At 48.8% G+C, this 22,497-nt stretch overlaps 1 protein-coding gene and 1 long non-coding RNA gene across 2 annotated transcripts in view; one reads left to right on the forward strand and one right to left on the reverse strand.

Moving 5' to 3' along the window:
• The window catches only part of LOC140394808 (uncharacterized), a 157,212-nt gene extending 148,939 nt beyond the window's left edge, over positions 1 to 8,273 (reverse strand). The window contains exon 1 of the long non-coding RNA XR_011936013.1: positions 8,159 to 8,273. This is a non-coding gene — a long non-coding RNA (uncharacterized lncRNA). The remainder of the gene's footprint in view (positions 1 to 8,158) is intronic.
• The window catches only part of sema6bb (sema domain, transmembrane domain (TM), and cytoplasmic domain, (semaphorin) 6Bb), an 809,283-nt gene that overhangs the window by 167,251 nt on the left and 619,535 nt on the right, over positions 1 to 22,497 (forward strand). The window lies entirely within an intron of this gene.

Genomic DNA, 22,497 nt, shown 5'->3' on the forward strand with positions numbered 1-22,497 from the left:
TGGAGAAGCCCAAATCACTTTCCTTGCGGAGTTTCCATTACCCTCAAGACGAAGTGAAATAATGCGATTTCTTAGCATGAGTGGATTTGATCGAACATTTATGCAACAGTTTTGTGGCGTGATTACTCCACTGATGGACTTGCTAAATGTGGTATTATAAGTATTAAGGTACCTGATAGGCTAAAGCACCATTGGTGGAAACTGTATGCTTTCTATTGGTTAGAATGTATGATAGCTCCGCCCTGCTAGGCGGGGTATAAGAACCCATGCCGCCCCAGCAGCCTTAATTCTGTACCTGAGCAGCTGGGGGAAACATCTAGCTTATTAAAGCCTTCAGTTGGACAACTACCTCGCTTTAGTGGTCATTGATCGTGCATCAATTTAATAAGCTAGTTTTTTAAGAAGAAAGGATGGAGCTCCGAATCAAACCAGAGTGTCTGCAACTTAGCCACCACACGGCGAACTCAGCAGCAATCTTTAAGCACTGGCTGGCGTGCTTTTAAGGGTATCCCGGGACGGCCGAAAACGAACCCACGGGAGAGCAGAAACTGCAAGTCCTGCACTCAAGGGTGAGCACGGAGATTTACAACCTCATCGAGGAAGCGGAAGACTTCGATGGAGCAATAGAGCTGCTAAAAGGACACTATACTCGCCCGGTAAACCAGGTCTATGCCCGACACCTGCATGCAACAAGACGACAAACCCCTGGGGAATCGCTGGAGGAATTCTACCGTGCACTCCTGGTGTTCGGAAGAAGCTGCAGCTGCCCGCAAGTTTCGGCGAGCGAACACACGGAACTCTTAGTCCGGGCCGCTTTCGTGGCAGGTATGCTATCTTCACAAATCCGCCAGCGTCTGTTAGAAAAGGACACCCTGGGTCTCAGGGAGGCACAGGCCCTTGCAGGCTCCCTGGACGTGGCCTCCAGGAACGCCCGCGCTTAAGTTCCCGACCGTGCGGCAGCCCCCTGGGCAGCGTGGAACCCCTCCGCGGCCGACCCCGAGACTTCCCCCATTCCCCCGCAGGCCTGCATTGCAAGGCGGCCTGGCAACCCCAGGGGGCCCCGCTGCTACTTTTGCGGGCAGGCCAAGCACCCCCGCCAGCGCTGCCCGGCCTGCGCATCCACCTGCAAGGGATGCGGCAAAAAGGGCCATTTCGTAGGGGTATGTCAGGCCCGCGGTTGCCGCGGTCTCCAGCGGCGAATGCGGACCGCAACCACAAACTTCTCCATGGGCTCCGTGCGGCCAGCGGTCGCCGCCATCTTCATATTCCAGGGCCAGAGCGGACCCTTGGCGCCGCCATCTTGTTCTGCGTTCGCCACGTTGGAGGGATGGGCACCGCCATTTTGTGCACGCCCAGCCATGTGCGACCAATGGGAGCCACCATCTTGGATGAATCTCCAGGACCCCAGCTCGGCTGACCACGCACTGCCCGAAGAGAACTCTTAACTGCTGCGGTTAGCCTATGTGACTCTGGATCAGTCTCGGCCTCGAACACTCCCAACTGCTACGATGACCGTATTCATCAACGGGCACGAGACGTCCTGCCTAATCGACTCTGGGAGCACGGAGAGCTTCATACACCCTGACACGGTAAGGCGCTGTTCTCTCCTCATCCACTCCATTAATCAAAAAATTGCCCTGGCTTCCGGTTCACACTCAGTGGAGATAAAGGGGTTTGGTGTCGCAAACCTCACAGTCCAGGGAAGGGAGTTCAAAAATTTCCGTCTCCACGTCCTTCCCCACCTCTGCGCGGCTACACCCATGGGTTTAGACTTCCAGTGTAACCTTCAAAGTCTGACCTTCAAATTCGGCGGCCCTATACCCCCCCCTTACTGTCTGAGGCCTCGCGACCCTGAAGGTCGACCCGCCTTCCCTGTTTGCGAACCTCACCCCAGATTGCAAACCCGTCGCCACCAGGAGCAGAGGCCACAGTGCCCAGGACCGGATCTTTATTAGGTCAGAGATCCAAAGGCTACTGAGGGAAGGGGTCATTGAAGCCATTAACAGCCCCTGGAGAGCTCAGGTAGTGGTGGTAAAGTCCGGGGAGAAGCATAGGATGATCATCGACTACAGTCAGACTATCAATAGGTTTACGCAGCTGGGCGCGTACCCTCTCCCCCGCATATCCGACCTGGTAAACAGGATCGCGCATTATAAGGTCTTCTCCACGGTGGATCTCAAGTCCGTCTACCACCAGCTCCCCATCCATACTAGTGACCGCAAGTACACTGCCTTCGAGGCAGATGGGCGGCTCCATCACTTCTTAAGGGTTCCCTTCGGTGTCACCAACGGGGTCTCGGTCTTCCAGCGCGAGATGGACCGAATGGTTGACCAGTACAGTTTACGGGCAACATTCCCGTATCTGGATAATGTCACCATCTGCGGCCATGACCAGCAGGACCACGACACCAACCTCCGAAAATTTCTCCAGACCGCAAAAATCCTTAACCTTACATACAACAAGGATAAATGCGTGTTTAGCACCGACCGCCTAGCATTCCTCGGCTATGTTGTGCAAAATGGAGTAATAGGCCCCGACCCTGAACGCATGCGCCCCCTTATGGAGTTCCCCCTCCCTCACTGCTCCAAGGCCCTGAAACGTTGCCTATGGCTTTTTAGCTACTAAGCCCAGTGGGTCCCCAACTACGCGGAGAAGGCCCGTCCCCTGATCCAATCCACAGCTTTTCCCCTGTCGATAGAGGCCCGCCAGGCCTTCAGCCGCATCAAAGCAGACATTGCAAAGGCCACGATGCACACCATCGACGAGTCCCTCCCCTTCCAGGTCGAGAGCGACGCGTCTGACGTAGCTCTGGCGGCCACCCTCAACCAAGCGGGCAGACCCATGGCCTTCTTCTCACGTACCCTCCATGCTTCTGAAATCCGCCACTCCTCAGTCGAAAAGGAGGCCCAAGCCATAGTAGAAGCTGTGCAACATTGGAGGCATTACCTGGCCGGCAGGAGATTCACTCTCTTCACGGACCAACAGTCGATTGCTTTCATGTTTGATAAAGCACAGCAGGGCAAGATAAAACAACGACAAGATCTTGCGGTGGAGGATCGAACTCTCCACCTACAACTACGAGATCTTGTATCGTCCCGAGAAGCTAAATGAGCCTCCTGATGCCCTGTCCCGTGGCACATGTGCCACCGCACAAGTGAACCGCCTCCGAGCCCTCCACGAGGACCTCTGCCACCCCGGGGATCACTCACTTTTTCAATTTTGTCAAGACCCGCAACCTGCCCAAGGTTGCCATCGAGGATGGCAGGACAGCCACCAGGGACTGCCAAATCTGCGCGGAGTGCAAACCGCACTTCTACCGACCAGAGAAAGCGCAGCTGATAAAGGCTTCCCGTCCCTTTGAACACCTCAGCATGGACTTCAAAGGCCCCCTCCCCTCCACCAACCGCAACACGTACTTCCTGAACGTGATTGACGAGTAGTCCCGGTTCCCATTCGCCATCCCCTGCCCCGACATGACCTCAACCACCATCATCAAGGCCCTCCATAGCATCTTTGCACTGTTCGGATTCCCCGCTTACATACACAGTGATAGGGGGTCCTCCTTTCTGAGTGACGAACTGCGTCAATTCCTGCTCAGCAAGGGCATCGCCTCGAGCAGGACGACCAGTTACAACCCCCGGGGTAACGGACAGGTAGAGAGGGAGAACGGAACGGCTGGAAGACCGTCCTACTGGCCCTACGGTCCAGGAACCTCCCAGTCTTCCGCTGGCAAGAAGTCGTCCCGGATGCGCTCCACCTCATCCGGTCACTGCTTTGTACGACCACCAATCAGACCCTCACAATCGTCTCCTTGTCTTCCCTAGGAAGTCCTCCTCTGGGACCTCGCTCCCGACCTGGCTGGCAGCACCCAGACCCATCCTGCTCCGAAAATACGAGCGGGCGCACAAGTCGGATACGTTGGTCAAGAGGGTCCATCTGCTCCATGCTAGCCCCCAGTACGCCTACGGGCGTACCTCGACGGCCGACAAGATACGGTCTCCCTACGGGACCTGGCGCCCGCCGGAACCCCACACACATCCCAGCCACCAGTCCCACCCTCCCCTCCATCGCAGCACCTTGCAGGAGGATCGGTCCTTCCGCCGGCCCCGTCTAGGCCCCCCCACCCACCGACGCCCCCCGCAGGCGCTCCCTTCCCAGGTCAACCATTTTCTCCACCAGCGCCGTCTAGGGGTGCCGAAGCTGCCACGGAGACCGAAGCCACGCTCCCGGAGTCACAGACGCCCGAGCCTCCACCGGAGTCACCACCGAAGCTCCGACGATCACAGAGGTCATCCCCTCCCCGACCAGGGGCCCCGATCGACTGATTGCTTCATTTTAAATGGTAGACTGTAAACTGTAATCTAATTGCTCCATTTTAATTGTAAACTGTAAATATAAACCATCAAATGTACATAGATATCAGAATTGTAAATAGTTACTAAACACTGTACGGAGGTATTACGCTACCTCCATACCTAATTATACCACGTTGCCATGTTTTGTAGTTTCAGGCCACCACCCCCGCTGGACTCTTTTTTTTAACAGGGGGTGAATGGGGTATTATAGGTATTACGGTACCTGATAGGCTAAAGCACCATTGGTGGAAACTGTATGCTTTCTATTGGTTAGAATGTATGATCGCTCCGCATTGCTAGGCGGGGTATAAGAACCCGTGCCGCCCCAGCAGCCTTCATTCTGTACCTGAGCTGCTGGGGGAAACATGTAGCTTATTAAAGCCTTCAGTTGGATTACAACCTCGCTTTAGTGGTCATTGATCATGCATCACTAAAGAAACCTAAAAAATTTCAATGGCCAGTGGACCTCCAACAGACTGTCTGAAAGCTGTGATCACCAATGCTCCTGTATTGGAGAATTGCAAGGGACTCTGTGGTCAGATTGAACTAAAGTATCTGATTCTAAAGAGAAATGCCGCGGAGTAGAGGAATGGATGGATCGTGCAGAGACTTTGTTCAAAGAGACTGTCAATCGAGAAGGTTTTCGGTTGGAGGAAGAAGAACGACGAAAAATGGACTATATTATTATACCTGTTTGCATGTGTTGTTTTTTTAATGAAACAAAAAGGTATATTTACTGTGTACATTTCTTAGTGGATGGTGCAAAAGTGAAAAATGAAACCATCTTGTAGTTGATGGTTTATTTTTTTTTCTTGGGGGGAGGTGTCATATGAGGGTACCTTTAAGACATGGATGTTTAAGCAATGTACCTTTAAGAAAACAGTGATGTCAGAGAATGGGTGGAGCTGAGGTCAAGTCAGCCATTTTGCAGTTTGGTTTTGCAATTTTTTGAAAAAGTGCTGGTGTGTGTCTGTGTGTTTCCACAGAGCTGCTGTTAGTTTGAAAAGAGCTTGTGAGTGTCTGTGTTTTGCAGTGAGCTGGATTTGCTGTGATGTCTGCCATAAAAGACCATCTCTGGATTATTTGGGTAATTTAAACTCATAATAGTAAAACCTTTAACCTGATGTGATTTTGTTTAAAGGTGTTAAGTCTCTTGGAAGTTTGAAGGAACATTTTAAGGAATTATTTACTGTTGCAATATTTTCTGAGTTATCTTTGAAGTAAGGGGTGTTAAGAGATCCAATGTTTATTTAAGATGTTAAGTTGAGTTCATGGAATAAACAGTGTTTTGTGTCTAAAAACCCACGTGTCCATAATTGTAATCCCACACATTGGGAAAAAGCCGTGTGCTAGGAAAAGCATCAAATCCATTAAAGGGAGAGGTTGGTTGAACTCCCATGATACATTTTGGGGTTCTGAAAACACGTCGCCCATAACAATAGACTGAATGTTGCATTGCCTTGTGCTTCGTTTACACACCTGTACATATTGTTTCTTCCTAATTTGTTGTATGCACTCTATCTGCACTAGACACCTTCCCATGTAAATACGTTCACGTATTTTGTATGTAGTTCAGCTCCTACTCATGTAAATACGCTCACATACTTTGTACATAGTCAGGCTCATACACACACCCACTATTTATTGACACATACATGCATTTTTTGAAAGGGGGAGATGTCATAATATACACAATTATATGATGGTGCAGAGACAGACGGTGAGTGACACAAAGGATGACCAATGAACATACAGAACACAGCAGCCAATCACCAGACAGGACACGGCCACTATATACCCAGGGGGCACTAGTTTTCCCGCTCTCTTGGGATGCAGCCTCTGAGACAGTCAGAGCCTGTGAGCAACAACTAGAACATCCACCATGTGAAAGTCAGATAGTCTGGTCAGGTTAGCCTCAGGCCTCCAGTCAACTCAGCATAGTGTCAACACAGTTTAAGCATGTTTAATAGTTAAGAGTTTAATAAAATAGAGATGCATTTCTTCAAGTGTTGGAAGCCTGACACTCTCTCTGCTACAGTAAACGCAGACCTCGCAGACCCAGCTTACCCAACACATCAGAGGCTAAACTGTGACAGATGGAGATGTGGGGGGAGGAGAAGGGGGAAGCAAAGGAGAGAAGGGGTAAGGAAAAATGGATAAGATTGGGCGGGGGGGGGGGGGGTGGGGGGGGGTTAATATATATTAAGAAAGACAAGAAAGAAAGAAATGGTAAGAGACAGTTGAAATGAAATGGGATGAACACAAATGGGTCTAGGTGAGGTAGAGCTAATCCTCTGAAGGCGTTGAATTTGATGTTGAGACCGGAAGGGTGTAGCGTGCCTAACCAGAAGATGAGATGTTATTCCTCCAGTTTGCGTTGAGCTTCACTGGAACATTGCAGCAGGCCAAGGATGGACATGTGGGCATGGGAGCAGGGTCTTGTGTTAAAATGGCAAGCAACGGGAAGGTCCAGGTCCTAAATGCCCACAGACCGAAGGTGCTCAGCAAAGTGATCACCCAGTCTGAGTTTGGTCTCTCCGATATAGAGGAGACCACATTGGAAGCAGCGAATGCAATAAACCAGATTGGAAGAGGTGCAAGTGAAACACTGCTGAACCTGGAATGAGTGTTTTGGGCCTGAGATGTTAAGCATGGAAGAGGTAAAGGGGCAGGTGTTACACCTTCTGCGATTGCATGGGAAGGTGCCATGGCTGATGCGAGAGGTACTGGGTATGGTGGAGAACTGGACTAGATTATCTTGGAGGGAATGGTCTCTGCGGAATGCTGAAAGAGTGAGTGAAGGGAAGATGTGTTTGGTGGTGGCATCACGCTTTCTACCCTTGTCTTTCTATGGCTCTTTCCCTAATCTCTTCCCTTGCTGTCAGCACTGTTGGTTGTGCCTGCATCTTTTGGTCTTAGAAAAGCAAGCTAGACTGAAAAACATGTTGCAGAGGGTCTTGCAGGCTTCTTGGAAAACCAAGTTTGCTAAGGTCATTAAAATGCAGTTGGACTGAAACTATTGCCTTGGCTGAGATCAGCTTAACCTCGCCCAAAATAGGAACAGGAAACTGCAGTTAACAAGAAGGTAGCATGTAAGGGCTTTTCACAGTAACTTCATTTGAAGCCTACTTGTGACAATAAGCGATTTTCATTTCATTTCAAATGGACAACTTGGTGGGGGAGGAGAGGGGAGAGGGATAAGAGAAAGCCAGATAATTACTACACCAACAAACTGTAGCTTGATTGTGGGTTAATCAAAGAGGTGATCATGCTGATGGTAAGAATGCTGGATGACAAATCATTTTTTCGTTTACCTCTCGAAAAGCCCGTGGTTCATAAGGTGCCTGGCATATTAGATGAACATGCATCAAAGAAAAAGTAATTTGGTTCATTTTTAACGGAATCCGCTTCTTAAATGTGATTAGGGGAAATGCTAAGCTTGCAATCCACCGAGCTTGCTCACTCTTTCAAGGGCAGTGAACCTCTGAAGGCTGAGAATTCCTGGCTGTTTTGCTACTTGCTTTTGTCCTCCCACAGTCTGCAGCAATGTTCCCCACAGACTTTAACACATTCTGTTGTAATCATCGAATCGAAAAGAAAATCACACTGAGAGCTCGGTTTCCTTAATAGTCTTTACATGAGCTTGGTACAATATAATGTGATTTTCCATTAGTTCCTTTTTGTTCTTCCAAAATTTCTAAAACCTTTGTGTCTAATTCTATGCACTGGCTTTCACAATTACTTCATCTTTCCCACTGTACAAGGTGCAAACTGTTCATAAATGGAAGCAATTACCGACTTACAATTTGTTGATTATTTTCAGTGATTAACTCGGAGACATTTTGTCATGCTTTTTTCTTCCTTCTAATGCCTTTAGGATTAAGCAGTTGACATTTTCTACATAGAAAATGAAATATCTCTCCCAGGTACTAATTGAAAGCTTCCATTGTAAAGTTTCCCTCTCTGCTGCACTGGTGAAGTCATTTCAAATCACGTGGCCTTAAAACTCCTGTTGCTTTTGACCTTGTTTGTATGACTCTTAAGTTCTCCTCCAACATATTTATTTGTGCCATTTTCAACTCCTTGCCTCTGAATTTGCTGGCGCTGGGCTGCAGTTCCACAGATGCTGCCAGCTCTCTACCACAACTCTCAGGACCATTTTCCATATGGAATCCTAGTTAATGAGGCCCTGAAATTACAAAGGGATCCTGATCATGGTTTGGCGCACTCATCGGAAATCACATTCCTCCAATTGACTGTTTATTAATGGCAGGATCCATTGGACAATATTGTTGTATTATCTATAAATTTCTGTAAAGAGCTAGGAACTAATTAGCTCGGAACTTATGGTTATGTGTAAGTTTTCCAGGAGGCCACATTTCCTGGCGGCACGAGAGACTGGTGTAATGTGCACAGAACCAGTTCAAACCAGTCCTTCTTGTATACAAGGCAAGTTAACCATAAAGATTTATGATCTTTCCAAGCATAAAGTGTGCTTATTACCAATAAACACACATAGCCTGGCTGCAGCAAGTGTCTGTGCATCTAAAACATTTTAATTGACTTTAGCATAAAAGCAAAAATACTGCAGATGCTGGAAATCCAAACTAAAAACAGAAAATGCTGGAACATTCAGCACGTCTGGAAGCATCCGTGAAGCTAAAAACAGATTTAATGGGCGGGGTTTTCTGACTGTGTTCGCCTGGCAACCGGAGAATCCCGCCCAAGGTCAATGGAGTTTTCCATTTTCGGCATCTTGCCCGTGGCGTTCTTGCAGCGGGCGGGGCGGAAGAATCCAGCCCAATATTTTGGGTCCAATGTGACTGTTCTTCAGAACGGGAGGGAGGTAGAAATGTGATGAGTGTAATGCTGTTGAAAAACGGCAGAGAAGATGATGAAGCAAAATAGAAGATCATGGATAGGTTAGAGAGCAGGAGAGATTAAATGATAAACATGTCGTGGAACATAAGACAATGGGAGTGGCAATGATAGTATGAATAACTAAAGCCTTAGTCCAGAGTAGGCGTTAATAGCAGAATAAAGGTCACCATGGTCTAAAGGCAAAATAGCAGAGTCTATTAATAGCAGAAATAGAATCAGTACTGTCTGAAAGCAAGAACATGGGGCTGGATTCTCTGCACTCCGACGCCGAATTCGCGGCCGGCACCAGGGCGGAGAATCCATTTCCCCGCATGGAATCAGAACCGGCGCTGGTTCCCCGATTCTCCGGGCCCCGAAAAGTACGCTGCGCCGCATGTTACCTACCTGTGGCCCTTGCTGGAGGCCCGCCACATCATATTCCGCCCCCGACCGTCCGAAGTCCCACTCGTCCTACCGGTCGGGATACTAGCGTCCGCAGCCGCTATGGTTGGGGGCGGCCGATCGGAGGGCAGGTGGGGCCTCATATGGGCCTGGGGTATTTTTGGGCGGGCGGTCAGGGTCGGGCGCGCGGCTAATTGGGAGCACTATAGCGGTCTGAGTCCGCCATGGAGCACGGCGCGGCAGCTGGAGGCCGCCGCCGTGCGCATGCGCGGCCTCTGACCCGGAAGTGCGGGAGCCCGTATCTGCAGCAAAAGCTGCGAGATTTACGATGATTCACTGCTAGCCCCCTGCAGGGCTATGAATATGCGGACCTTTCACGACAGTTTTTCTGGCGTGAAAGGCCACAGTTTTTACAACGGTGTGGGGACAGTCCCAAAAATAGAGAATCCAGCCCAATGTTCCTGCATGTAATGTTTGCCAGGAGTACAGAAACACACAGCAGAAAGAGGAGCTGTTGAAATACCACCCAAACGAAGAAATGATGTGGGATTCGATTTACTCTCACACAATCAAGAATGGCATCTCATAGTCACAGACTACTACTCAAAGTTTCCCTTTAATGAAAAACTTGAGAGCCACAATAATAATAATCTTTTATTGTCACAAGTATAACGTTACTGTGAAAAGCCCCTTGTCGCCACATTCCGGTGCCTGTTCGGGTAAGCCGGTACGGGAATTGAACCCGCTGTCCTTGCTCTGCATTACAAACCAGCTGTCCAGCCCACTGAGCTAAACCGGCCCTTGATCATCTCAGTTCGATTTGCAAGCAAGGAATTCCTGAAAGATTAATATCTAATAATGGCACCCAGTTCACATCCACGGAAGTTAAGGGATTTGCTGAACAAAATGGGTTCAACGTCATTACCTCATCACCACACTACTCTCGAGGACATGGGCTTATAGAAAGACATCTCCAGATGGTCGAAAAAACCCTTGCGAAATGCTGAGAGACAAATGAAAACCCAAACTTTGCCTTATTGTCACTCTGATCCCCGCCACTCTAGGCTGACAAGAAATCATCTGTGGAGTTGCTGAATGGAAGAAAATATAAAACTGCTCTGCAAAGCAAAGTACACCCTCCAAATGATCAGCCGGAAGCGAGACAACTTATTGCAACACAAGGGAAGGCCAGCACTTCAACACACATCTAACATGTTAAATCGCTCCCTGAGATGTTGAAAGGAAAAAGTGTACATGTATTGGATCCAATCATGAAAACCTGGAAACCAGCAAAGGTTGTTGCTTAAGCTGAGACACCAAGGTCATATATCATACTGGTCAGCAAATAAGGAGAAACAGAATCCCTATTGGGGGGGGGGGGGCGACATGGTGGCACAGTGGTTAGCACTGCTGCATCACAGTGCCAGGGACCTGGGTTCAATTCCAGCCTTGGGTGACTGACTGCCTGTGTGGAGTTTGCACTTTCTCCCCACATCTGCATGGGTTTCCTCCCACAGCCCAAATGTTAGGTGGACTGGCCGTGCTAAATTGACACTTGGAGTCCAGGGTGTGCAGATTAGGCGACGTTACGGGGATAGGGTGCTGGAGTGGGGTAAGGTTCTCTTTCAGTGGGTCGGTGCAGATCTGATGGGCCGAATGGCCTCCTTCTGCACTGTAGGGATTCTATCAACGTACACCAGAGCTGGAAGAATGGAAAAGACCACAAACAACACTGGAAACATTAATATTCAGGGAGACAACATTAACGACATCACCGGAAAATGATACAACATTAGGAATGGCAAACATAACTCCTGCAGCCACAAGGACAACCTGTAAAGAAAGAGGGATATTGTATATTGTTGTATTGGGCGTAATTTTGAGCTGTGAGCCTAAACGGCGAGGCAGGCTCAGATTTCCTCGAGAGCCGGGAAACAAGATTCTCACCAGCACTGTCCCTGGAGGGGCTGGATTGCTGCCGGACAAACTGATTGTTAACAAAGTTCAGGCTAAAGAGCTCTGATCTTCCCAAGCTGAAAGTATGATTATTATCAGCTTCTGGGAAGCAAAGGACAACAAGAACACATAGCAGTAGGTTAGCATCCAGTGGTTTAATTTCAGCATATGCACGTGGTGAGCTATCTAGGCAACAAGGAAACTAACTTCTCTTCGATATTAGTGCGTTCTGCGAGAAAATTCCTGGGTTGTTGAAGTCGGGTAAGTGGAGGGTCTGGTTTATGCAAATTACCAAATAGCTTGTGGTTGCTTGATGTCAATGCTTGCAAATGAATAGTGGGCATTTGTTTGAGGTAGAAAGGCTATCACCATGTGTCGCAACATGTCGCGAAGTGGAGAAAATCGGAGGAAATATTTAACCATGCAGAATAAAAGTAAGTTATTATAATAACGAACAGCAAGCAGTGAAGGTAAGGCAAGAGAGACATCTCCGCATCTACTGAGGTTCCTAAACCGCTCCAGCTTCACTCCCATGGTTTATGCTGTCTTTCAACCTGCCTTATCAAGTTACACTCTGGTAATTAGCATTAGCAAGCGGCCATTAATTATCCCCCCACATATGACTCATTGCTGTATGCCAGATTTTTGATAGATGGTTAAAAAGCCACTGTCCCATTTGAATTGCTTAGGTCAAACAGAAAAGGGTCACAGATTAAGTTTGACCATGGTGCATTATTAAAGAGTTCCATTCCTTTGCCACATTAGTGATAAGTGCTAAAATGAAGATTCTACATCCCTCGGAGAGCGCAGTGACTCGAGCAAGAGAACATTTTTCTGACTTTTGTTTAAAGCATACAATTGATCCTGTACATCATAGAATATAGAGCTTTCTAAAAACCCTATCGAAAATATCCACAGATCCAAGACTAGACTGTGGTATTCCGAGTCTGATTTCAAAAATTGAAGATGATACGAAGATTGGAAATGTTGTCAACTTTGATGAGGATCGTCTTGAACTTCAAAAGGACATATATATTTTAGTAGATTGGGCAGACAAGTGGCAGATGAAACTCAATATAGATAAGTGTGATGTTGACCGGGTCCCTCACTTCAGTTGATTGATAGACACAACACCTTTAACTTTGAATCACATCATTTTTGTATTCAACACAATATAAATCCCAATGCTCATCACTATTTCATGAAAGGTTCCATCATACACTACATTAAATCTCCATTACACAACGTATCAAAAGCTCTCTTGCACATAGTATCAAACTGCTGTTCTACAAAGGTATCAAAACTCATGGGTTGAACCTAAATACAACCCATTAAGAGGCAAGATGATCAGACTCCTTCTTAGTGGATCCCGTTGTCCTCTCTGGGTCCTGGACACAGGGCACGGCTTCTTACAACGGTTGTTCCTGCAGATGATCACTTCAGAAGTCTCTTTGTCTCTTTTTATGCAGATCTCGCTCATGCTTCCAGTCACGTACTCACAGGACAGCACTAATCAATCAATATATTTTCTGGTCACGAATGCTCATGGGTCATGACTCACTCAGGGGTCGTATTTTTTCTCTGGAGCACGACACACAGAGGGGTCTGTGTTCCAAGGCATAGCAACATGTATTGTCCAATCAGATCCTGTGCTCACACCTTGGGCGGGATTCCCTGGTCACTGATGCCGAAATCACATTCGCCAATCGGTCGGACAATCCCTGTTTATGACCAAACCGGGGGCGGTGCTGGTTTTGCGATGCTCCGCCCCTCCAAAGCGGTGTACTGGGAGGGTACAGCGCGCGCCGTATTGACGGCCTCAGAACATTGCCTGAGGCCCACCCCCTGATGCTCTGCCCCCGACCGTCCGAGTTCCCGACGGCGTCGCTCGCATGTGATTTCATCCGTCGTGAACTTGGCGTGGCGGCTGCGGAATCAGTCCAGCGCCGCCACAGTCGGGGGAGGGCCGTTCCGTGGGCAGGGGAGACTGTCAGAAGCTTGGGACACTGTGGGTTGTGGTCCAGGGGAGGGGCACTATTTTGCAGGCCGGGCCTGCGAGTGGCTGGTGCCATGTTGCATGGCGCGGTCACTGCAGGCAGTCTCCATGCGCATTTGCGGCCGCAGATCAGGCAATTCTCCGGGCTGTATCGGCAAATAGAGCCGGGTGCTCTATGCTGCCTTGCTGCTAGCCCCCAGCGAAATGGAGAATCGGTGGCCGTTTTATGTCATTTTTTCTGTCTTAAAATGCCTCCGTTCCCACGACAGTGTGGGGCCATAGCCTCAAAATCCGAGAATCTAGCTCCTTGACTGCACATCCTGTTCTTCACTGTTTTGCTGGTATCTTCACTTTGCCAGTGTCCTTATGCAAATTATCAGGCTACAGTGAGGTGATTTATGTTGGCAGGAAGAATTGGGAGAGACTGTATAAAAGAAAGGGAGGAACTCTAAAGGAAGTGCAGTAACAGAGAGACATTGGTTTTTAGGTACATATATCACTAAAGATTGCGAGACCAGTTAAAAGAGCTGTTAATTTCTTATGCATTATTAATAGGGACATTGAGCAAAAGAGTGAGGAGATCATGTTGAACTATAGTTAGCCTCATCTAGAGTACTGCGTCCAGTTCTGGGCGCCATGCTGGAGGAAGGATGTGAAGGGATTGGAGAGAGTACAGAGGAGATTCACAAGAATGATTCCAGTGATAAAGAACTGTACCTATGAGGCTAGATCGGAGAGGGTCAATCTATTTTCCTTGGAGAAAAGACGGCTGCGAGGAGACTTGATAGAGGTATTCAAGGTCCTGAGGGGTATGGACAGGGTAACTTGTGTGAAACTGTTCTCACTCAAGAGAACATTAAGGACCTGAGGGCACAGATTTAGAATAATTGGCAGAAGCAATAAAAGTGATTTGAGGAAAATATCTTTTTACCCAGAGGGTGGTTGGTGTGTGGAACAAACTTCCTGAGAGCGTAGCTCCAACAACTCTGAAGAAGTTCAACACCATCCAGGCAAAGCAATCCACTTGATTGACACCCCGTGCACAAACATTCCCTCCCTCCACCACCAATGCACAGTGGCAGCCGTGTGTACCATCTACAAGATGCACTGCAGGAACTCACCAAGGTTCCTTAGGTAGCACCTTCCAAACCCAAGACCACTACCATCTAGAAAGGCAAGGGCAGCAGATGCCTGGGAACCCATCAACTGGAAGTTCCTCTTCAAGTCACCCACCATACTGACTTGGAAATATATTGCCGCTCCTTCACTGTCGCTGGGCGAAAATACTGGAACGCCCTCTTTAACACCACATGGACTGCAGCAGTTCAAGCAGGCGGCCCACCACTGCCTTCTCAAGGGCAATTAGGGATGGGCCGTAAATGCCAGCCTAGCCACTGACACCCACATCCCATGAATAATATAAAACAGCTAACGTGTTTATATTGTACAATTGCTTCATTGGCTGGCGGCGGGATTTTCTGGTTGTCAATGGAGCTTCCCGTTGTACGCAGCCCCTGCTGCCGGCAACCCAAGGTGGAGGTGTGCCGTCGGCGGGACTGGCTGAAAGATTTCTGCCAATATCTCTCCAATTTTCCCTCATAATTTGGAACTTTAGAAGCAATGAGTCTTGTGTCTCATCTTCTTTACCTCTGTGTTCATAATAGGACATAGTACTCCGGTGCAGCCCATTATTGATATCTAGGTAAATACAGCAGCAAAATTGTGCACAGCTAGGCCTCACAAACATGGGCCGGGATTCTCCCCTACCCAGCGGGGTGGGGGAATCCGGCGTAATGGAGTGGCGGGAACCACTCCGGCGCGGGCCGCCCCAAAGGTGCGGAATTCTTTTTGGGGCAGCACGGTAGCATTGTGGATAGCACAATTGCTTCACAGCTTCAGGGTCCCAGGTTCGATTCCGGCTTGGGTCACTGTCTGTGCGGAGTCTGCACGTCCTCCCCGTGTCTGCGTGGGTTTCCTCCGGGTGCTCCGGTTTCCTCCCACAGTCCAAAGGTGTGCAGGTTAGGTGAATTGGCCAATGATAAATTGCCCTTAATGTCCAAAATTGCCCTTGGTGTTGGGTGGAGGTGTTGATTTTGGGTAGGGTGCTCTTTCCAAGAGCCGGTGCAGACTCAAAGGGCCGAATGGCCTCCTTCTGCACTGTAAATTCAATGATAATCTATGATTAATCAAGGACAAAGGTTCGGCACAACATCGTGGGCCGAAGGGCCTGTTCTGTGCTGTATTTTCTATGTTCTATGTTTAGGGGCCAAGCCCTCACCTTGAGGGACTAGGCCCGCGCCGGAGTGATTTCCGCCCCGCCGGCTGGCGGGAATGGCCTTTGGCGCCACGCCAGCCGGCGCTGAAAGGACTTCGCCGGGCGACGCATGCGCGGGAGTGCAGTGGAGGGGGTCTCTTCCGCCCCGCCATAGTAGAGACCATGGCGAAGGCGGAAGAAAAAGAGTGCCCCCATGGCACAGGCCCGCCCGCCAATCATTGGGTCCCGATCACGGGCCAGGCCACCGTGGGGGCACCCTCCGGGGCCAGATCGCCGCGCGCCCCCCCAGGACCCCGGAGCCCGCCCGCGCCGCCTTGTCCCGCCGGTAAGAGAGGTGGTTTAATCCACGCCGGCGGGACAGGCATTCCAGCAGCGGGACTGCCGGAGAATCTCCGGGGGGACCCGCCAACCAGAGCGCCGCGATTCCCGCCCCCACCGAATCTCCGGTGCCGGAGAATTCGGCAACCGGTGGGGGCGGGATTCACGCCAGCCCACGGCGATTCTCCGACCCGGCGGGGGGGGGTCGGAGAATCCCGCCCAAATACTTTAATATTTGTGTCATGATGGAATTGAAGAGTGTTAACAAGATGCTAAGAGAATAGGGCTTTTTGACTGGGGTCATGGGATACTTATGGATAAACTGAGCATCAGTTTATGGAAAATATTTTGATTGAATTTGTAACATTTTATACAGTAACACATGTATCAACCACCTCAACAAACATATTTAAACAAAACCCCAAACACAATTATAGCGCACCCCCAATATACCACCCCTCTCCCAACAGCTAACAGTAACCAGGTCCTTGAAATACAAGATCAGTGGTCACCATCTACGATAGAATCTGTCATTCGCTCCCCACACCGTGAACTTGACTTCCTCCAGGTGCAAGAACTCCAAATCCCGCAGCCACGCTGCGGCACTGACTGCGTCCAACTCAGCAGAATCCACTGTCGAGCCAACAATGAAGCAAAGGCCAAAGCATCCACCAATTCCGCCCTCAATTCTGACTGGTCTGACACCCCACATATCGCTACTAACAGGCAGGTCTCCAAACCCGCATTTAAAATTGCCGATATGGTGTTGGAAAAAGACCCCCAGAAGTCCACCAATTTGGGGCAGAACCAGAACATGTGCCCAAGATCCGCAGGCCCTCTCCAGCCCCGCTCACACCTATCCTCAACTCCTTCAAGAAATCGACTCATTCTGCCCTTGGTGAGATGTGCCTTGATCACCACCTTGAGCTGTGTCAAACTCAACTGCACGCAGAATGACGTAGCATTCACCCTGCGGAGAGACTCACTCCACACCTCCTCCTCCAAAATGGGACCCAGCTCCTCCTCTAATCTGGCCTTCACCTCCTCTGCCGAAACCTGCTCTTCCCCACATGATCCGCCCATACAAACCGGACACACTTCTCTGCTTTGACCCCGCACAAGAGAGAATCCGTTCCAGCAAGATGGATGGTGGCACACCTGGAAAAGTGGAAAAACCTTGCTGGATCCAGTCACACATCTGAAAGCACCTAAACATATCCACCCCACCAAGGCCTGCTTTTTCGCTTAGCTCCTCCCAGTCAGCAAACCAATTATCCAGAAATAGGTCCTTTACCCTCTCCGGACCCTTACCTGTTCACTCCCCAAAAGTGGCACCAAGTTTCCCCAGTTGGGAGAAATAATTCCTACAAATAGGGGACCACCTTGACAACCTTGCCTTGTCCCTCTATACAACCTGAACACATGGCGTTAGTTGGCATACGAGCCGACAATACCTTGTATAACAGCTGCCCCCACAACACAAATCCAGTACCTAGAAGGAAGGGCAATCGAAGCCTGCCTCAACGTCTCTGGAAGGGCGCTCCATGCCAATGAATCAGTAAACATCCCCAACACCAATGGGGCCAACTGATCCACAAACTTCTTGTAGAATTCTACCGGGAACCCATCTGGCCCCAGCGCCTTCCCAGACTGCGTCTTCACCAAAGCCGTGCGCACCTCCTCCAACTCCAATGGCGCCTCCAAATCCTGCCACAATTCCTCCTCTAGCTGGGGAAACTCGAACCCCTCTAAAACTCTAACATCCCCTGCTCACCCTCCAGTAGCACCGACTTTATAAGGCCCCTCATTAAAAAGACCAAAACTTAAAAAGACCAAAACCTAAAAAGGCCATGAAACTTAACATCATCCCAATTCGGGATGGACACGTCAACTAACAGTACTACCTTCCCTTCCAGTACATATGTTGCCATTGCCTAACAACCATGCTGATCCGCCACCACTGTCCTCGCCTGTAAACGAAACCTCTTACTAACCACAATCGCCACGCCCCTTGCCTTGCCATTGAACCCCGAGTAAACAAAACCTGGCTCCTGAGCATCAGCTTAATGTTTCATGTGAGACAACGCGCCCTAATATTCCAGCACTTTCTTCGATACCGCATTGAAATATTAGTCCACATCGCAAACTGCGGTCCTGGAGTGGAGTTCAAACCCACAAACTCATGAAGTAAGAGTTCTATCTGTGGACTCACTAAGTCATGAACAAGTATTGCAGTTGGGATTTTAAGACATGGGGCAGAATATTCCGTTATTTGCACAGAGTGTTGGCTGAGGTGAGAAAACCGGCATGTAGTTCTGTTACTGGCGAGGGATGGAAAAATCAGAAAACGAGATTGCGCCAGTGAAATGTTCGTTTTCTGAGCCTTGCGATATTTTGCACCCACGTCGCTGTTTGCGCTCGTGGCAAGGGCGCGCACAAAATCGTGGCAATGGTGCTTACAAGATCTTGTCCCGACAATGTTTGAAGTTTCTGACTGTGAACATTTTCAACTACTGGAGTATGTTTGACCAATATGCTTTATTAAAGAGCTCCATTCTTTTCATAAGTAAATACAGCTTTATGTCACATTCCTGATCAGTGCCATTATGAAACTACAGCAGGATTCTAAATACGTTTGTTCTTGGGTCAGTGCGCATTTTCGAATAGGTTTTTAAAAGGCTACACTTTTTGTGTAGTACGGACTCAGCAACGTGAACATTGCAACACCAGTCTGTACAGACAGGCCCAGCCTTATCAAAAACAAAATGGCAGCCCCCAAGAATGCTAGACTTTCCGTTAACGTGTGCGGAAGAGATGGTGGGACTCCACACCGCTGCAGGCGTGCCAGTTTTCTTTCTGTTACAGAGCAGAAATTCGAGTCTATTGGTCCTCTGGTCGCAACGTTGTGCTGTCAAAAGAACAGAATAAGAACTTGAAATAATAATGGAGAACGCGGGAAACAGTCTTCCGAGAATGGATAAGTTGCCGTTTTACGGTTTGGGCGTTTTGTCACCTCTCTTAATCCCAGACCCTTGGCATCTTTAAACCTGCTGAATTGTCCGGGTCTGGAATGGAGATTAATCGTTGCTTAGCTTTGCTGCAACTGACAGTGACACAATGGCTCTTCTAGCTCTTGTCAATGGAAAGTTATGCTCAGGCAAATTAACACTCGGACAGAGAGTGGGCTGCACTCAGCTTTACAAAAGGATATTCGGAGATGGTTCTTGTGGTCAACTCTGCAAACAGATCAGAAGCTGCAGAAGACAGGCATTGCTTGAAGGCTTGACATAAAGATGGCAGCTGATGTTTGATAGCTGACACACTGTCATAGGAATCCATATTGATTTACTGGCAGATCGGTTACACATCTGTGCTTTTTGTATCAGAGGATTTGAGCATTGGATAGTTTGTCAGTTCCCAGGTTCTCATGTTTCGTAGAAATGTGTTAAAAAGGAAACATATGTTATGTTGACCCAGTGGCGATAAGTGATCAGTTTTGGTTACACAGTATGTATGTAATAACCTTCAAACACTTGTGTGAATATTACCCAAAACAAGCTCAAGAGCAATGAAATGAGTATCCTGGCGAGCATGGCTGCTGCTTTTTATTAGATGCTGGCCTTTCAGTATTAGGAGCTGGATTCAAATATAACCTAGGCTTATGGATTGAAGTCTCCTGTAGCTTTGCACACGAGTTTGGGCAGTCTTTAAGAATGCCCGTTTGTGCACAGTGGGTTAGCCCTGCAGCCTCACGGCGCCGAGGTCCCAGGTTCAATCCCGGCTCTGGGTCACTGTCTGTGTGGAGTTTGCACATTCTCCCCGTGTTTGCGTGGGTTTCGCCCCCACAACCCAAAGATGTGCAGGGTAGGTGGATTGGCCACGCTAAATTGCCCCTTAATTGGAAAAAATGAATTGGGTACTCTAAATTTATTTTACATTTTTTTTTAAAGAATGCCCGTTTGTTGTCTGTTAATGGGGGTGTTGCAAGTGTTAGGGAAATGAAATAATTCCATTAAGGGAACCGAGTGCTACCATTAAATATTCCCACAGCAATGAAGCAATGATGCAGAGTGACGCCCACAGCACAGGTTCAATCCTCACTATCTGTGGCAGTTCTTCAAAATCCTGCCGCCTTGCCTTACCCCACGCTTGGTGCCCCTCAAACTATATACAGGCAACCATCTCTCTAATGGAGAGGGATGCCCATGGGCCTTTGTGGACTGAGGCTAATTACTGACTTGCGTCTTATAACAATTATCCAGCAGCAGCAAGAACAGATATCAGAAAGTCGCATGTGCAGCCTATGATTTTCCATCTGTTTATTTTAATGAATAGAAACTCACTGAGTTGAGGGGGAAAATCATTGTGCATTTCCATGATATCCGCTCTTTGCGAGTGAAGTTCGGAGTCAGATGCACGCAATTGGACAATTTACCATGAGACCATGGTGCTGGCTAATCTTCCCTATATCTCAGAACAGGGTTTCACACTCCATCCGTTTTCCATACCCCACTTCAGCCATCCTGCAGCCTCTGAGTGAGATTGGCAGTTTAATGCTAGGCACAGTTTTGAACTGGGGTCATGCCTTGTCAGAACCAGCTCGTCACACTGCTCAAGTGCATTTTACTCTGGATACTTCCAACCAACACCGGGGAGGCCATGGGTTGGATTTAGATTAGCTCCCAGAGCTAACAGACATCGCAGGGAGTGCCAACCAGGACATCATGGATTAGCAGTGCTTATTTTCCAGGCATTTAAATCAAAGGGTAGAAATTCAGGAACTGCAAGCACGCAATATTCTGGCCAACATTCCTTGGCAGTGCCATTGCATGCCAAAAGCATCCGACTGCAGAATAACCTCTCAAACACCAGACACAACGGGCTGGATTCTCCGATTTTGAGGCTGTGTCCGGAGGAAGTGTAGTTCTACAATGAAAATGTCGGTGACGCCCCCGCACCAATGCTCCGCCCTGAGGTGGGCTAGCAGCCACGCCACGTAAAACTCCCAGTGTTCCTGACAAACGGCCGGACAATTGCCGGGTCCGTGGCTATGCATGATGCGCACAGCGATGACCTGCAGCTGTCGCGCATATGACGTGGTGCCGGCCGCGCGTGGACCCGGCCTGCCAGATAGTGCCCTCTGTAACCCCCCTCCACCAACCCTTCACCATACCCCCGTGCTGAAGCCCCCACGGCCAGTGGAATGGCTCCCCCCCCCACCCCAGACTGTGGCGGCGCTCGACACAGTCCGCAGCCACCACGCAAGGTCTCTGAAAACTGAAGTGGACAAGCTATTGACGCTGTCGGGGAGTTGGCCCATTGGGGGCGGAGCATTGGGGGAGGGCCACAGGTGACGTCCTGAGGCTGTCCCAACAGCGTGCGGCGTAGTCACCGTTTATGAGGGGTCAGAGCATCCGATAAACGTGCCCCGATTCCGGCATAAAAATGGATTCTCCGGCCAATCGCCGAACGCGATTTCAGTGTCGGTAATCGGAGAATCCAGCCCAACATCTTGGAAAGGACGGAGGCCAGTGAATATTTCAGTGAAGGTACACAGTTTGTGCGAGACACAAAGCCTGTCTCAACTTTTTGATTGGTTGAGCCACACAAACCAGGATGATTAACAGCTTGATACATGTTATACATTGAGCGATGTACTGGCAAAGACAGTGGAAGGATCCCTTGTTCTGAATCATTGTCCAGTGATCCTTGTTGGAAAGTACACATGCAGATGTGACAGTGTGAGGAACCATTGTAATGCTCTCTTCATTAGCATAGCCTACTAACACTCGCTGTCAACGATGAAGTTTGATCACTTTGCACAGATGTTGCCTGCGGAACCGCACTGCGCGCTTTTCAGCAGAGGAAGGGAAAATATTGGGAAACAAAATAAACCACTGTGAGATTAGATTGCATCTGAGGGTTACGTTAATTGTTACCACTGCACATTGTTAATTTTGCATTCGGTTTTATTTTGCTGTCATTTCTTTTCTTGCGATACAGCGATACTACTCTTCTTCCTGTGTTCTCCTGTCCTGCAGGTAATGGTCTGTACCAAGCTATATTCTCCATTAATGAACCTAGAAAATAACTCCAAGTATTTCCTCAGGGTTCCTCTCAATTATAACCTTTATTATGAAATGAAAATTGCTTATTGTCACAAGTAGGCTTACATTAACATCGCAATGAAATTACTGTGAAAATCCCCTAGTCGCCACACTACAGCACCTGTTCGGGTACACAGAGGGAGAATTCAGAATGTCCAATTCGACTCACAAGCACGTCTTTCGGAACTTGTGGGCGGAAACAGAAGCACCCGGAGGAAACTTATGCCG

Source organism: Scyliorhinus torazame, chromosome 18 (assembly GCF_047496885.1).
Source record: "Scyliorhinus torazame isolate Kashiwa2021f chromosome 18, sScyTor2.1, whole genome shotgun sequence".
In the NCBI taxonomy this organism is placed as follows: domain Eukaryota; kingdom Metazoa; phylum Chordata; class Chondrichthyes; order Carcharhiniformes; family Scyliorhinidae; genus Scyliorhinus; species Scyliorhinus torazame.